Source organism: Salvia splendens, chromosome 4 (assembly GCF_004379255.2).
Source record: "Salvia splendens isolate huo1 chromosome 4, SspV2, whole genome shotgun sequence".
In the NCBI taxonomy this organism is placed as follows: Eukaryota; Viridiplantae; Streptophyta; class Magnoliopsida; order Lamiales; family Lamiaceae; genus Salvia; species Salvia splendens.
This window is the reverse complement of record NC_056035.1, coordinates 27,687,056-27,706,104: the sequence shown is the minus strand read 5'-3', so window position 1 is coordinate 27,706,104 and position 19,049 is coordinate 27,687,056. Positions and strand designations below refer to the sequence as shown.

Below are 19,049 nucleotides of genomic sequence, written 5' to 3'. Positions count from 1 at the left end.
CATGCCTGTGGATGTAGCTAACACAACGTTAGTGAACCACGTAATATGTGCTCTTTACGTTTCTGTTGTCTCGATTACACAATTACTATATTTCATCACAACAATATAATTACTCGTAATCAAGCTATTAATTAATTAAATCTTACAAAAGAAAATAAGCACCTTAGCCCATGGCATACGGTGATATTTATTAATTAAATCTTACAAAAGAAAATAAGCCCCTTAGCCCATGGCATACGGTGATATTTATCTACTATATATATACTCTATTGTAAAGAAATATATGAACAGAAAAAATATGGAAATCCGAAGTTATATGGATTTTTCCTACATTTTTTTATAGAGCTCTTATGTCGAAAATTATTCTAGCATAAGATCGGATACACGATGCTCAACTGCTGAATATAATCGCACACTAAAATCAAATAAGACAATAAGTATTTCTATTTGTTGTCAACGTGCAATATTAATTATATAAATAACATAACATATATGGTATCTAAACAACAAATTTACTTTTGTGATGATAGCATGTTCGTTTATATTAATAAGATAAACATACTTAATTCGAAGTTAATATTTTCTCCTCGTGAATAGGAGTCTGGTTATTTCATTTCGGTCAGCAGTGAAAAAGAGTTTCGGTTCACTTTTACTATAAATGGTATATACCCACATTCTACTAACTTATTCCACTCACATTTCATTTAAAACTAAAATTAAATGGAACACATATTCCACGAACTTTTTCTCACAGACTTTTCTTAATGTCAACACCCGTGCTATGCACGAGACATAAGATTTTTAAAATATATGTAAATAAAGATAAAATCATGTGAGTTAATATGAAAAAGAGATTAGTACTAAAAATAAATACAGAAAAGAGAGAAGAATATAAACCATGTGCAAATAAAGCCAAAAAAGTAACAACTGACTATATGGAACAAAATAAAGAACTCAACAAAATATGATCCACAAAACACCAAGAGTTCATAAGTTTTGGAAAATATTTTTGTAAACAACATTAACAGTCGAATCACCCCTACTATCATCATCCTCGTTTTTACAAATCAAAATCTTCAGACCTGCACGACTCGTAACTCGAGATATAGCAACATACAGCTGTCCATGACTAAATACTGGTTTTCGTAAGAATAACCCAACATGAGCCAAAGATTGACCTTGACTTTTGTTAATAGTCATTGCATACGACACAACAACAGGAAATTGTTGTCGTTGTAATTTTAACGACAACCTTGGATCAGAAGGAATTAAAGACATTCGAGGGATCAGAACTTTATGCCCAACATTATGACCAGCCAACACTTGAGCCTCCAAAACATAATCACCTAATCGTATAATTAGCAATCTTGTGTCATTACATAATCCATTCGAGTGATCTATATTCCTTAGCAGCATGACAGGAGTACCAACTTTCAGCAATAATTCATGGTTAGGTGTACCTGAACACTCCAAGTTGTTCAAAAACTCAATAGAATGAATCTCAGCTAAACCATCTGATGTCGAATATGAGTTAGCAATACTATCAGAGCTCAAATATAGATGACCTTCCGACTGATCCAACAACATCATGAATTGGTTAACCTCGTCAATAATCTCCAACGTAGGAGCAAGTATTGCACGATCACGCAAGCAACCACTCAACTCTTCATGATTCATATAAGATGGATATATCTTCGAGACAATTATTTTCAAAGGATCACCTGAATTAGACAATACAATGTCAGAAGGAAGACCAATAGTCACTTCACCATTATTTGGACCACCAAGAACACCATCTCCTATTGAAGCAACCCAAGAAGAAAATTCCTTCAAACGTTCTGCTTCATCACAAGATGCAGCACTCAGCAGTCTCATATTTTTTGTAAGCCACAAAACAGTACAATACTTCTAAAGATAAGAAGAGTTGATAACAACATTCACAACATCTTGCGTACTACCCTTTGGAACAACAGGCAAGATTTTGCCTAAAGTCACCACAAAAAACAATAGTGTTTCCACCAAATGGCTTCTGCATAGTACAGTTATCACATACACGCATGATATCTCTAAAAGTCCTGTCCACAGCTTCAATGCAATGTTTATGAATCATCGAAGCTTCATCCCATATGATAAGCTTGACTCTAACAATAAGTTCAGCAAGCGCATTACTAGGTTTTATATTGCACATCGAATCTTCATCAACATTGATAGGAATCTTAAAGCGAGAAAGAGTTGTTCTACCACTAGGCAACAACAAAGAAGCTATGCCGTTGGATGCCACATTTAAAACAATTTCACCCCTCGAACGAATCCCAGCTGACAAAGACCTCCAAATAAAAGATTTACCAGTACCTCCATAACCATAGACAAAAATCATTCCTCCACCATTTGAGTAAACATATGACATAATAGTATCATGAACATGAAGTTGTTCATCGGTAAACTTAGAAAGAAAGTCCAAATGTTCTCTTCCCAAAGCTTCACGATCATAACACAACTCATCGCAAATCAATCTATTTTCAAATGTTTCAAAAAACTCAGATTTCGGATAAGGCATACCTTGGAAATCACGCAAACTTTTCCCAACATTTAACAACCATTTCTCAATCTCCGCCATAGTAAAATTTTGGACATCCTCGTCCCTCAACAATAACCCTACAATAAAATATAATTAATTATTATACTAAAAAAATATTTAAAACAAAAGAAATTACAAAAAACATAAAAATGTGTATAAAAATTACCTGGAAGACTTCTCAATTTTCGTTGATTCACAAAACATCTTCAGATAAGTATTTCCAACAACTTCGCCAAACAAAATCCGGTCTAGAAATAGATTCTGACGTCAACAAACTAACAAATAGCAATCTCATGGAATGAGTAGAAGACCAAAATGATGCCTCAATAATGCCATCAACATATTTCTTATCATCGTCCAACAACCCTAAAGCAAAACAGGCATCTCGGAATGTATCTTATTGAACACCATTCACACGTCTAATGTCTTCATATGATGTAGCTCATTTAATAATATTCAACAAACATCTCAGATAATAGATATCACCAGAACCGGGAGGAACATAAAACAACCTCCCAATGGAGAAACGTTGTTTTTCTAGGTTGCCAATGATCAGTTTTCCACACAAATTTGGTAGGAAATTCACCATAAGTGAGATCACGACCCTCAGAATAAATCTTATTTGCATCCATCCAACTCAGAAACTTGCTCTGATGAATTGTATTCCGATTCAAAACATTATCTAAACTCTCACTCTCTCATCAAAAATAACACTCTGCTCATTAGGAAGGTGAAAACTAAGTCTTTCAACGGACGGATCCTTATACTAAATCTCAAACCCCAAAATTCTCCAAGCAGCTTCACATGACGAAATGTATCTGCAATCATTATACAAACTAATTTCATCCTGTAATTGATCAGAACCATTTGCACCAGACTGGAAAAAAGATGTAGTCACGCGATCATGACCTTTATTTATGTACTTAAACAAATACTTAATGGATCGCGATTGATTGCACCACTCAACATTAACGTGACCACCATATTTCATAAGTAGTGCACGATTGTGTGGAACAATGTATCTATTATCCAAGGGCACCCCATCTTTCATAATAACACGACCACTATCTCTTCGTCTGTAAACAGGATAACCTTCATCTTCAAACGTTGTGGCTCCCACAAATTTTTTTGGAAAGTATTTTGAACATCTTTCGTTCCGCGTGCAAGGAGAAGACTTTCGAACAACACCACATGGTCCATGCACCATATACTCTTTCACATTCTCATAATAGCAAGGATCAGGAATCTCAGCAGAAATAATCTCATCAATACGTTGAGGTCGAGGTTGTTTATCATCATTGCTTAAAAAGAGCAAAATGTGTGAATGAGGCAATCCACGCTACTGAAACTCAATAGTATACACCACTGCAAAAAGTTTACATAAAACATTTATCAAAATATTAAATTGTAATCTTAAAATATTAACCAAAAAAATATTCAATAAATGGCATCAAACCTGCTTTCATAGCTCCGAAGATTTTTTTGGTTTTAAGATCTCTTACAAAACTGTCGAACTTAACTTTAAAAATCCTACACACAATATCAGGACGATCGTCTGATTTTATGCCCCTAATAGGAATAAATCTAACAATCTCTGGCCACTTTGGATTACACGTAAATGTAATAAACAAAGAAGGATAACCAATCCATCTACAAATAGCCATGGCATCTTGGTAATTCTGGATCATATATCTTGCACCACCCACAAAACTGGTAGGAAAAATGATTCGTTTACCATGCATAGAACCATCTGTATCACCTCGCAGTACAGCCTCGGCCAAACCACTATTGTATCTTTGATTCGGTGGTCCTCCTCTATAGTTGGGCTGCGGGTGGTCAGATTGTCCGTAGTATTCTTGCTTATACCGCGGTTGGTTGTACTGTTGATTTCCCGGTTGGTATGGTGGAATGTACGTGACCATCTGGTTGTTCGGTTGCCTTCCTTGGTTGGTAAACTGAGGGCCTGGCTGTTTGTATCCCCAATTTCCCTCCGGTTGTCTGCTTGACCAGTTGGGCTGTCCTCCACTGGCCCATTTCCTTGAGGTACGTTATGTATCCTGTTTCTTCCAAAGTTTGGTCTGACCTGGATCCGTGTGGGCCAGTTGGATTGCCCTTCAGAGGGTTGTACTTGCTGGGTTAATAACTGAAGTGGTTGGTTTTGATCAGTCCATCGAAGATTGGGGTGGTCCCTCCATGGAGCTTCTCTCTGTTTCCCTTGGATCAAGTTGCCATTTGCGTTCCAGTGGCCTACGACATTTACTTGAGCCTGCGGTTCTTCCTATGGGGGAAACTCGCAATAGTAATGATGTTCTTCTGGAGGTGGCGGTTGCGGTACGTACTGTGTCTCCTTCGGTGCAGGTGGTGGCGGTGGTCTCGTTTTTTCTACTGCTTCCAGCAGTTTCTTCTCCATCTGCTCGAATCGAGCCTCTAGCTTTTCATCGTTGCGCGCCTCTGCTGCGTGCACTCGAGAGGTTTCATACGACCGCTTATCCTCAATCAGCCTCTCCAAAATATTCTTAGCTTGGCTAAAAAGGGTTTTTGAGAAATCCCCTTGTGCTGCGAGGTTGAGGTCGTTTTTGCTATCCACCGTGAGTCCGCCATAGAAAATCGAGTAGATTTCCTTCTCTCCCAATTTGTGGTTAGGGCATGCTTGAAGCAGCCCTTGGAACCTATCCCAGTACTGAACGAGGGGATCGTCGTATTCCTATCTGGCTTCTGTAATTTCCATTTTTAGGGCACTTGTTTTTTATGTTGGAAAGAAACGATCGAGGAATATCATTTTAAACTCAGCCCATGTTCTGATGGATCCTTCCGGTAGCCTTGACAGCCAAACACCCGCGTCCCCCTTCAAGACAAAAGGAATAGCTTTGAGTCTGTAATCTTTGGATGTGGACCCAGCTTGCACGGGTTGAATATCACAGTACCGGCAGAATTCGTCCAGAAAAGCATACGGACATTCCTTCGAAAGGCCATAGAAGTGGGACAAGACGGCCAGTACTCCTGATTTAATGGCAATGGTCCGCATCCCAGGAGTAGCGGTCATGGCATGCGTGGGCTCTCTCATCATGAGCATGTAGAGAACCGATATCCGAGTCGTCGATGACAACGGCCAACTCTGCTTCCGTTCGTTCTGGTGGTGGTGGTTGTGTTTTCTGCTCGGTGGCTGCTGCTGCTTCTAATGCGGCTCTACGATGAGTGATGACAACGTCGGCTTCCTAGACTCTCCAGTGAGTGTTAGTTCTTCTGTATATCAAGGGATGATTCTAGTAATTGCCTTGGTGGTACCTTCTCATCAACAGCAAAAACAAAAAATGAGAAACAAAATTATATACACCTACGCACTACGCACAAACATAAAGTAACACCATGCTTCCCCGACAACGGCGCCATTTTGGAGGGACTAGGAAAGTAATCGAAAACACGAATAGAATGCGGATCAAGTTTTATGGAGTGATAACCGAACCGATTGGATCAGTTAGCAAATGTCGTTGCCACTTAATCAATGCACTCTAGCTCTCGCCCTTTCCGCCTTGCCAAAGTAATTTATAACTCTCAATTTTGCACAACTTTAACAGTAAAGCGGCAAGTTCGGGGTCGATCCCACAGGGAAGTTGGTGTGTCGAGTGTGTGAGTAGTGAACAGGGGGGTTGGCTGCTGCCACGCTTTAATTTGGGAGTTTTAACTACTGTTTTAATCTAGACAGAATTTAAACTAGCTAGCTTGATCAACGGAATTCTAACTACTGGGTCAAGTGATTTGCAGGAAACAACAGAAAAGTAAATGCACGGATTTAAAGCGAAAATAACTTGATTAAACTAAAAACTGATTACAGCGTGAAATTAAACTAAGCTAACACTTGGAGTCTAAAAAAGCGGTAAACTGAGAAGAATCTCAGCGGGAAACTTAAGTCACGCTAACAGAAATGAGTATTCTGCAGCGCTCCCTTTGGTCGCCCTTCTAACTAAGCTATCTAACTAAGCTAGAGAATTAAACTAAACTAAGCTAGAGAGCTGGACTACGCTAGCTAACTATGCTAAACTAAACTAGGCGGAAAGTAAAGTGTCTCCTCTTTTCTTGTGGTGGCACACCCTCTATTTATAAGCTCGATTCGGCCTCCAGCTGGATAACGATCATGTCAGGGAATATTCACTCATTCTGAGAATGAGCGACTCATTGATTGCTACGTGTTGTTCTTCTAGAATGTCGACGCTTTTTGGTAACAAATTCATGTCTCAGCTTCGTCCTTGCGTCTCATATTCCAGCACGTGTCCCCTTCTAGAACGTCGTCCTTGATAACAGAATGGTGCGCTGTATCCAGCTCATTTCCTCACGTGTTCTTCTTCCAGAAGCTCGTGGTCCCCTCCTAACTGCTTGATCGCTCCCCTTGATCAACTCCCCCGATTCTGAGCCTTTTATCGCCTGTGTACTTGCTTGATCAGGTCGGCCTTGAAGCCTTGGTCAAGTGGTAATTCTGCACATTTAGCACTTGTTTTGCGATATAAACCGATCAAGTAGCATGTATTTCACCCATAAACCGATGCATGAAATAGGCCCTATCACAAACCAATCTTTTCACTATATTGATCCTCACCATAAGCAAAAAGAAAAAGATAATGTAGTGCAAGATAAGAAGGATGTAGTTCATTAATACGCTGCAATCGACCAGATCTTTTCTCAACAATAATATCCCGATCACCCATTGCTTCATCAAAATCACCAATCACAAGAACAACAATCTCAGAAACACTAGGTAGGTTATAAGTCCTGCCATCCCTACCTCTCTTGCCAAACAACCTTAATCTCACATTCGGGAGATTTTCTTGATTAATTTTTTCTTTGACCATTCGGAACGTTTTGACTAAAACATTTACTTCATCCAACATTTTTTATAGATCAAACACTATTTCTGAATAAAGATTATTAACATCACTTCTCCCCCTGCAAAATTATATTTAAATCAAAATAAATGTAGAAAAATTCAAACAAAATAATTTATAAATTTTTTATAAATAAAAAATTAAAAATACCTCTCAGCCTTTATTCTATTGTTGATCTCATTTTCTGTATCATAAATGTACAGCTGGGAAAACTTCGGTTCGCAGTCAACTTCTGACAATAAACTACCCATTAAATGGTAATTTTGCCCATGCAAACGAAATACAGGTGGAGAATTACCAGTATTCACGCTATTATGAACCTTACCACCCAATGATCCAAACATCGAATTATATGACCGAATATTTTTCAAATAGTGAGCACTCTTTGAGTCATTAGAGAACATCAAAAGAGACAATGCTTGAGGCGGAGATAATATATTAGGAATCTTGATATTCCCATTCATACAACAACCTGAATATCTTAGATTATGCACATTATTTGGTTTGCCAATACGTTCCTCAAACTAAAAGAAAGCACCACAATGTGAGCAATTATATACAACATCGCAAATATCCCAATATTCTACAAAATGAAAATTCTTCTTTTAATAAAACAGAAATATATTAAAATTTAGAAAAAAAAATTTACAAATTATTTTCACAAATAAAACCATTGACGATCAATATTATTAAAATTTCAAACGTTACAAATTTTATACCTCCAACATGATTTACAACAGACGAACAAATGATACTTTCAGATCCCGTGAGCAAAGAAGCTTGATCAACAACAATACCACTCGTAGCTATAGAACTTTGAATAGATTCACCTACATTCGCTACAAATAGTGAAAGCAAAAAAATGATTAGCAACCTTATAACAACGTAGTGTATATAATTAAATTTATAATGTCCTAAATTAACATAATATTAATAAAAATAAAGAGAAGGACTAATTTCAACAAAATTAATAACACAACTAAAACTATACAACCTCTTAGAAATCAAATTATAGCACTCCATAAATCTCAAAAATTCATACACAAATGTTATAGTATTGAAAAAAGAATTTTACCATTTTTAATCTGATTATGATATGAACAACACTAACATTTTATAGTTTGACACAATTGATCTCCAAATAATTCCCAAAAAAATCTTAACCAAACAATTCCAACTCTACAAATTTCAAAAATCTTTATCCCGGCCAAACAAATGAATATTTAGTTCTCATCTACTATTTAGTTATATAGGATAAAAAAACAGCCCATAATAAAAATAAGTAGCCCAATATATATAACTCCACAACCCATTTAAATTATTACATACAAATAACCCAAACAACACATCCCAACTAAATTAAATCACAGGCCAATTATTAATTGAGAAAAGCCCAAAATCAATTAAATTGGCCCAAAAATTTTACCACTTAATTTAATACCAATACTTTACCAATACCAAATAATCTTAATACATAAATCAATTCATCTTACACTTACATAAATCAAATCATCTTAATACATAATTAAAATTTAACTAAACATAACATTTAACATAGTAAAAGAAAAAATATTAACAAAGTCAATTCTTCTTCTTCTCTCTCTCGACGGAAACCCTAGGATTGGTGATGAGGCTCGTTTCATGTATGTGTTTCAAGCAAAACTGCACTCAAGTCCATGAACTAACGTGTATTTTTGAGCCAGGTGTGTGTGAAATCTGCCATTTTCAGAAGAAAGAACAAATCAGTTGGGCGGAAGCGCGAAGCAAGAAAAGAAGCAAAACCTGCGGCATTGAGTGGATCAAGTCAAAAATCAAACGGAGCCAGCAAGAGTTCCACATGAAGATAGGGCGAGAGACCCCACTACAAAATGTGAAGGGCAGTAATGACATTTCAGAGATGATGGTACCCTAGGGATCAGAGCCCTACGCCTCTCTATATAAGGAAAGCCCAATACAAGAGAAAAGGAGAGCCCGTAGCGTGTAGTGAAGGGGGGAGGGGTCTCACAAGCACTCTTAGGTAGAATATCTTTAGGATTTCAACTCTCTTCTGGGGTTGAAATCGGAGCTCTTTCACTTCTTGTTTTTGATTCTGTCACACACACACACTTAGTCCTAGTTCAGTTTAGGTAGTTGGTAGTTTGGAGTTGGTTTTCTGCGTTCTTCAGCTTTCAGTTCTGTATTCTGCTCCGAGAAGGGGCGATGAAACAATTTCCTGCTTTCGTAGTTCGTTTTCAGCTTACTTTTGATGTTATCGATCTTTGATGTTTTGATTTAGTAGATTTGAAATTATTATTTCATTTCCAGCCGATGTGTTATGTTTTCATGCATGGTATTTCAGATCTGCTTTTGATTTCTGTTTTGTGATGCATATCTTAGTTTAAAATACTTGGTTATGTTTTTATTTGGCTAGATCTGATGTTTCATGTCTAAGTTGTCTTAGGATGTTTAGATCTGGGTGTTTATATTCCATTTCAGCATGATCATAGGTTAGTTTTGTGTTATGTGGCCGCAGTTTAGATTATAGGAGTAGATTTAGAACCAACATCAGCACCAAAAGGAAATTCAGAACCTCCAACACACCAATCATTCAAATTCTCATTCATAAGAATAGACACATCAGGTGATTTCTAAGACATCTATCATAAAAATGAATTTGCAATAAGAAATGTAAAAACAAAATCTGAAATGAAGAATATATATACCTCGGCAAGATCATTGCTAAAGAGAACATCAGACAATTTCACATCAGATTCAAATCCTTAGGTATATACTTGTCAACCACTTCAGGAATAGTGCACACCTTGTTGACAGTGAATGGGTAGCTCCTATAGTATTCAATATGATTTTTCAACTGAAGTTTGAACTAAACATTCTGACCAACAACCCTCTCTTAAATCTGATGTGGGATGGAATTAGTAGAAAAAGCCTACAACAACAAAATCCACATTAGTACTACAGAGTTTGCAAAACTATGCCTCTACAGAATTAAAAAACACAAACCTGACCACCATCTCCAACCAAGTCAGCCATATTTCTTCCTAATAACTGAATATCTTCCCTATCTTACAACAACAAAGAAGCATTGCTAGTGTGATCAACAACATTCACAACAAATCTGAACCTACAAAAGACAACAGAATTGATATTAATTATTAATTATTTAAGCAAACAACATAACATACATCTATATGTATAAAAATAAATCCAAACTTTGAGTGTCAAACCTTTTAACTGCATAAGAATGAGTCTTGTGACATCCGGGACAGTTATACTTGTTGTCCTATTGTCTAACTTTCTTCATGCATGTCTTGCAAGCCAAATAAAACCATTCACCATAATGGCACTCAACTGACTCAATCTTTCCAAAAACCCAACATGACCCCTCCTAAAAATCATATCCAAAAAGAAACTATTGAAATTTCACAAATATAACTTATAAGAGAAATCAATATTGAGGTTAAAAGTTTAAAAATTATTCAATGCCTCTAAGCAAGACAAATCCTCAAGGGATTTCAAATAGAGAACATCATATTCTCCTTCGATCCTCTGTCCTTCTTGATTAACAGGAGCAAGATTAAGAAATCTGGAGCACCCCGAAAAATTGTGACTTTTTTTATTATTATTTTTATTTGATGGCTTATTTTATTTTAATTAATGTGGATGTTGACTGAGAATTTCTTTTGTGGAAATTGAGTCTCTATGTGTTTGAGTTAATTATGTGAAATTAGTTGTCGTGAGTTATGTGAGTTAATGTGATTAAGCTTCCAATGTGTGAATTAACTTAAACGGGATAATGCATAATCATTCTAGCCATTTTATTTGAAATTTTCGGCCCTCCTATTTATTGAAAATAATACTATCTTTCTTGGATTTAATTAATTGCTTTGGGATATTTATCCAAATTAAATCCAAACCAAATTATCCCTATGTTATTCTACTTGATTTTCGACCACTTGGCCATCCCTTGAGATTTTCGAAATCTCCTATTAATTAGGAGAGAGAATTATTTTTGTAGATTTAATTGGTATCTTGTTTATCTCTTTCCTTGAATTAAGTCCGATTAAATCTTACCATATCTTGTCAAATCTCTCCATATCCTATGTTAATTAGGATTTGATTCTTTCTTTCCCTAAAACCTCATAATTTTCACCCACGTGCCTTTTAATTACTTTGTGGGATTAATTTATTTGTGACATATTTTGTGGGAATCTTTTCCTATAAGAAATTACCAAATTTAAATCCTATTCCTATTTGATTTGAGGATTTAAGTATTTTTCCTTGATTTTTCCCATTATACACGCCACTTTTTATTTCCCCACTTGGAGATGCTTGAATTATTTTGTTACCTTATTTATGAGATATTCAATATCTTTTTACCTATTTTGTGAGTATCTTTCTCTCCAAGTAAATACCAAATAAATATCTATGCTAATTAAATAGCAATTTTCAAAAATTACTCCCCCACATACTACACGCCTATTTTCCTTTTAATGGTGGGATTTATTCATTGACCTCTATTTTATTCTTCCACAATTTTAATTGCTTTATTGTGGGATTTATCCTAGACTATAAATTAAAAGAACCCTAACTCTAGCCCTCATATTTTCGCCTCCCTCTTCTCTCCATACCACACGTCTCTCTCTTCCTCTCCTTCTCCACCAATCCTTCACCAATTCCTTGTTCTTGCATCATTGTGGAGTTGGAAATTCAAGATTCATCGAAGAATCGCATCATTCGTTATTCCTACCGATTGTTTTTCAAGAGAAAGGTATGCTTTGATTCATCTTTCTCCTTCTTACCATTGAATCCATGTTTCTTGATCCCCTCATGTATATAGTGAGTGTAGAAATCGTAGATCTAAAAATTAATCGGTTGGGAAGGATGTTTGCATGAGAAAGTATGTGTATGTGCGTGTATGTATGTGTGTGTGAGTTTGTGGATGATTCATTGGTGAATGCTATGTGTAAATAGGAGAATATGGTTGTGATGTCATTTTTGAAGCGGGAATATGTGTTGAAAGCATGAATATGTATGTGTGGATGACTGATAGACAAACCCTAGTTTGTAAATGTTGAGCATGAAAACTGTGGTGTTCGGACAGTAGGTTCCGACGAGTGTTTGGCTGACCAAACGATCTTATTTTGGCACGAATTTTTAACTGAGTGAGATTTTAAGTGTCTTCTGTGTTGTGTCAAAATTTCAGCCTCTTTTGATGAAAGATGAATATTTTTACAAATTTTTCAATTGAACTGCGCAGTCCTGTCATAATTTGTATTCTCGTCTAGTGAGTTTCGTTTTTGTTTTTGACCGACCTAAAGATGTGATTTTGGTGTGGATTTTCAACTGGCTGAACCTTGATGTTTCTACTGTGTGGTGACCAAACTTTAGCTTCAAATGATGTCGGATGGATTTTTAATGATTTTTACAAAACGACTGCGTTGTTCTGCCAGATTCATGTCTTGATTGAAATAGTCTTGTTGGCAAGTTTTGAATGAAATACATGATACATGTGTGAGTAAGAACTTATCCTATGATGTGATTATGCGTTGCACTTTGATGTATGCCAAAGGGTTCGTATCGTTTATGATGGTGAACGTTGGGATGGGCAATATGAGAAAATGATGAAAGGAACGATAGGGCATGCATGAGTAATGTGTTGATAGAAAACTGATTGTATTGTATTATGTGGTTATGATGTTGATAAGGGTTGTTGTGCGTACGTGGGTACGAAGAGCAAGGATTTCAATAAAGTTGTTAACCGTGTTTGTAAGCAATCGAGGTGGCTTTCTTTACTAAAACTCTTTTACGTTTCAAAATTATGATATTGGAGATATAAGGGTGGTTTAAAGTGTTATGTCATGTCATGATTGTTTTGATGTTGAGCTTGCTCCGTTAGGCTATAGGGCTATGTGTGAAACGAATTCGGGTCTGAGTAGGGCCGCAAACCCTATCAGGCTGTGTACACAGGTGGGATCGGAAGCCGTCCTTGCTAGTCAGCCGGTCTCGTGGGAGAATAGTGTGGTTACACTTTCGTCGCACTATGGTAAGAGGATGTGATTGATTGATTGTGGAGAAAGTGGTGAGATTGTTTTGACTGGTCAGTCTATGAAAATGTTTTGTGATACTCGATGATATTCTTTTCTAAAATGTTAAAACTCGAGTTCACTATGGTATGAATGACATAACTTTTATCAAATATTTTGGCGTGTGTCCATTGAGTATATCAAGTACTCAGCCCTGCATATGTTTTCGCTATGTGCAGGTTGAACGTGATGTTGCGTCGGATGTTGGGTCGAGCCTTAAGAAATTCCGGATGCGTCGTGTCTTCATACATAGGCATCTCTCTATGACTCTCTAGACACCTTTATTCCGCTGCCTTGTTTCGAATCGTTCTTGATAAAGTCTTTCGTTTTGCTCTACACTATTTTATGACATTAATTACCTTGAGATATTAACCCGCTGCTTAATTGTTTAATCGATTAAAACTTTTCTTTTGAAGTTTTGTTTAAGATGTTGTCTTTCATTGTTTTCCCCTTCTTCTTCCCCGCTCCTTAGTCCCTTCCCTAGTCACGATGTCCCCGTCTTTACTATCCTTAGTAAGGGCGGTCGTGACAAAATCTAACATCATCTTTTATCCTAAACCAATTAAAACAGATTTGATAAGTAATAAATCAAATCCTTAAAGATAAACAATATAAAATAGTTTTATTCTGAAAATCAAGTCATTAAAGATAACTACCTCCTTCTAAATTGTTTAACTTCATCAACATCAGCATTTATGACAACTTTGGAGGGTTGAAAATGAGTAGAAATTCTTATTTTACCTAATAAATAAACAACATGTTATTTATAAAAAATAATAGATAACCAATCTTAAGTATGAATTGATATAACTTAATAAACACAGTTACCTATGAAAAATTTCTCTTGCAAAACTGAACAATCACTATTGGAACTATCCATTCACTCTTTTTCAATTCATCCAGATAGAGATCAACATTTGAATCCTATATAGTGCAAAACAACTTATTATGACTTAAATAAAAGATAAACAGTCAGTGCAGGTAAATAAAATAAAAATCATGATTCAACATATATTTCTAAACTTACTTCTCATCTGATATCTCAATCACAATCAACCTATATTTGGATTGAGCAATCACTCATCCAGGGCCAGTTATCACACCAATAACATCTAAAAGTAATACATTAACATTGGCAAACTATCAGATTCAATATATACATAAACTTACAAAAGAAATTATATATAAACGGTCAATTAGAATTCAACAAATAACATACCAAAGAAGGATGAATCATCCACTTATTCAAATTGATAAATTTCACTGAAAGGCTTGAAATGATACATCTCTCTCAGAAAATCTGTTATCATTCAACTCAACCATCTCTGTCTTTACATTCATCAAAAGTCTAAACTGATGATTAATGGTCTTATTCCTGAGTGAGTTAGACCTGACAAAGAAATTTTTAATACAAAAAACTCCACCTTCTCTAAGATTACAACCAAGATTATGTAGCAAACCATTAGGAAATGTGGCCTGAATTCTAGTCCCTTGTAAACAAAAAGATTTCAGCAAATGACTCAAACAATAAAACTTATAAATTGTAATAACTAATCATAAACAGATAGCAGGTATATTTTCCAAATATTATCTACCTTTGAATCATGCAAAACACACTCCAAACTATTGTCATTTTTGTCATTTGGCAAACCTTGATACAAACGAATACACCTGACTTTATTAGTTGAATTGGTTATTGCCTTGCTCAAATTATTAAAACATGTAACAAAGGGAGTCATTGCTTGGATAAAAAACCTGTAAAATGCAATAAAGCATTAGTCAACATAGAGGTACTTCCTTTTAAACAACAAATCTGACTATAACTTGTCCAATAACAGCCCTACTGCAGGTATAAAATAGTTACAAAGAGGTATAGACACAGTCATTTCAGAAAAAGGGAGTTCCCAGTGACAAAAGAGAGGAGACAGAGAAAAGAGGTGAAGAAGAATTTTTACAAACTTGATAAGAATGTACATTACAACAACCAAAATCAAAATCATTCTAATATTCTACTGATTTCTCTTAGCGACCAATAACTATAAACTCCATATATATACAGACAAAAAGTAGCATTAGAGGGTATGGCATTTAAGAAAGTGAGAGGCAAAGAAGATCTTCTACCAAAATGGTAATATATTACTACCTCCGTCCCTGAAAATTTATCCCATTTTTCCATTTTCGTCCGTCCCCCAAAATTTGTCTCATTTCACTTTTTACCATTTTTGGTAGTGGACCCCATATTCCACTTAGTCATTCCTACTCACATTTTATTATAAAACTAATATATAAAAGTAGGACCTACGATCCACTGACTTTTTCAACTCACTTTCCATTACATTTCTTAAAAACCGTGCCGGATCAAAGTGGGACAAATTTTTAGGGACGGAGGTAGTATATCACAGCAATCAAAACAGCAGAAAATGAAACATTTAGTCTACTGATTTTGAACAACTTTCAGCAAAATAGTATGACATACATAGATTAAACAATTAGACAACAAATCTTGTACAGCAAGCAATTACAATATATTGTTTACATGTGCAGGTCAGCAAACATATCAGTAAAAGGTTCAGGAAGGTCAAGAAGATATTTCAGCAAAATGGTAATAAAATCAGAGATTAAACACTTAGTCCACTTATCATTCACATCAACCAATAACATATAATCTTCATTTGTGCAGAAAAAGTGAAACAAAAGAAAAGAAAACTGTGAGAGCAAGAAGATGCAGTGAAGATGTATCAACAAAATGGTAACACATGAAGATCTTCAACACTTAGTCCACTTATCATTCACAGCTGCCACTTTGGTTTATACATTATCAGTGAGAGGTTCAAGAAGGCCAAGAATATATTTCACCAAAATGGTAATAAACTCACAGACTAAACAGTTAGTGCACTTTTCATTCACACCAACCAATAACAATATAATCCTCTTTTGTGCAGCAATAGTGAAAGAGAATGAGAGAAATCTTTGAAGGCAAGAAGATGCCAGGAAGATCTTTCAGCAAAATGGTAAAACATTAAGAGCTTAAACGCATAATCTACTTTTCATTCACAGCAACATATAACAATGAATCACTTTACTTGTGCAGAAAAAAAAAACAACAAAAGGAAGATAACAGTGATAACAAAGGGATGTGCCTAAAGGTTCTTTCAACAAATTGGTAAGACACTTAAACACCTAACATAATTCCTACTGATTTTAAAAGAATGAAAGAGAGAAAGAACTAACAAAAGCGAGCTTATAAATGTGAGCTGAAGTTGAAGTAAGATCTTAAGAGATTGTAGCTAACTGATCTGTAAATAGTGTGATTAAACATATTTATAGAGGAAGGAATCCAGCCTGCACTGCACACATGTACACCATACCATATTCCCAAAAAAACAGAATGATTAGGAGAACCTTTCACATATCTCATTTAAAATATATACCAGATAATCTTTAGTAAATATTAAATGATTAAAAAACAATAAAACAACGTTAAAAATGCATTAGCAATATTAATTAATGCATTACCCGAATTAATGATAAGGAATCTATATAATTGACAGCTTGTGTCTTGGAAAATGAATGAATCAATAAAAGCAATTAATTGAATGGTCCATTTGTTTTGCCCAATAAATGACCTTGATGGTTGGAATTTCCTCTATTTAAACTAACCCTATTTTACAGGAGTGCAAAGGGGATTCAATACAACCCCAAAAAGCAGCCGCCAGCCACTCTCTCCAAAGGAAAAAGAAAGAGACAAATAGATTGAAATACCTGCTACCTACACAGAGGCTACAAAAGTTCTGAAAATAGATCCTTCCATAACAACCTCTTCAAGTCTATAAAGAGAGGGAGCAGGCAAAACGATGCATGTCAAAAGGTATTACATTTCATAAATAATATTAGTTTAGATCAATTTCAATTTCAATAAGTATCTTAATACCCTTTCTAGTGCAGATTACCAATTATAAACTCCACCTCTAACAACCCTACAATACACCTAACTATCTCCATTTTTATGAACAGGTTATGAACTCATTTAAGGAAGAGAAGCTATTCATACATAAAGCCAAAAACAGAAACTACTATCAGCACATTCAAGAATCAGCAAGCTATAGATTAAGGCAGATTCTTTAATTTTCCACACTTCTAACATCACTACAATACACCTAACTATCTCCATTTTTATGAACAGGTTATGAACTCATTTAAGGAATAGAAGCAATTCATACATAAATCAAAAATCAGCAACAAATATAAGGACATTCAAGAAATCTTACTTCTAAGGTAATTAAATAAATTTTCAGAATTTTATGTCATGCTCTTCTACAGTTCATATGTACAGTGAGATTGAATTGTCAAAAGGTTACCATTAATTCCTATACATACTAAGATACATATCATATCGTATTGCTTTCAAGATATAGATTAAGGAAGCTTCTTTAATTTTCTTATTTGCAGATTTGATATGTTGCAAGATTGATGTATAATTTCAAGAATTTATTTATAATTTCGTATAAATAAATACTAACCTATTATTTATGCTTTTCAGGGACAAATTGCATTGGAAACAGGTTTAATACCCTAAAAAATTGCTTAACAGCAAAGCTATATATATTTATTAAGATGTCTCATCTCTCTACCACGCTCTCTCTGCCCCTCTCTCTCTCTCTCTGTATTCTTTCACTTTCTCTCTCTCTCTCTGTGTCTCTCTTGTCCCTCCATCTTTCACACCATAAATAAGGCTATCTCGATTTCTCTCTCCTTTCACATATTTCATTTTCTAATTTGTGAGCTAATGCTATTCCTTCTTCTTTCGCATTAAGATTTTCAAAAAATGGTGATATTAGTTCAAAAAGAATTTCATATACATGAAATAACAACTATGAAACAAAGATAACCAATAGAAATAATTAAATAGATTCAACATATATATTTCTTAGTTATATACCCATAATACTAAATATGAGATTTTATTTGATTGTAGAACTGGCCTAATTAAATATTTTACACACACTCCAGTAAAGCATTGGAAAAATATATTTCTTCTTGATTGTCTCGATTCTGAGGTGTAAAAATGTTAACACATTTTGAGGAACAAACAACAACAATAAAAAAAATACATGGGAACCTCCTCAAAATCCCGCCAAAAAGGGTAGCACAGTAATTTCAACCAACTGTCACTTTTAAGTAGTATAGATTTCTTAAAATCCACACCAAAATATTGGGACTCCGATTAGCGGACGGAGAGAGTATCTCCAAAAGACATTCAACATGAAAGATTATATTTCATAATTGAATTTGTAATATGTTTAGTTAATGAGATTGAATCTCACAATTTAATTCTAGATGAATAATTATATGATAACAAGTCATAGTCACCCTACTTCCAACTAAAATTATCCCACAACTTAATTTTATATGAATAATTATGTAATAATAAGTTATGACAGCCGACCGATAGCTAAAATTATTTTGATGATCTCTATGACAATTAATCTCAGCTATTCTAAGAATATGGGG

The 19,049-nt window shown here is 35.1% G+C and overlaps 1 pseudogene; it reads right to left on the bottom strand.

Annotated features, from left to right (window-relative positions):
- Positions 1–987: 987 nt before the first annotated feature.
- On the bottom strand, positions 988–4,500 carry LOC121800910 (annotated as a pseudogene).
- Between the last annotated feature and the right edge of the window lie 14,549 nt (positions 4,501–19,049).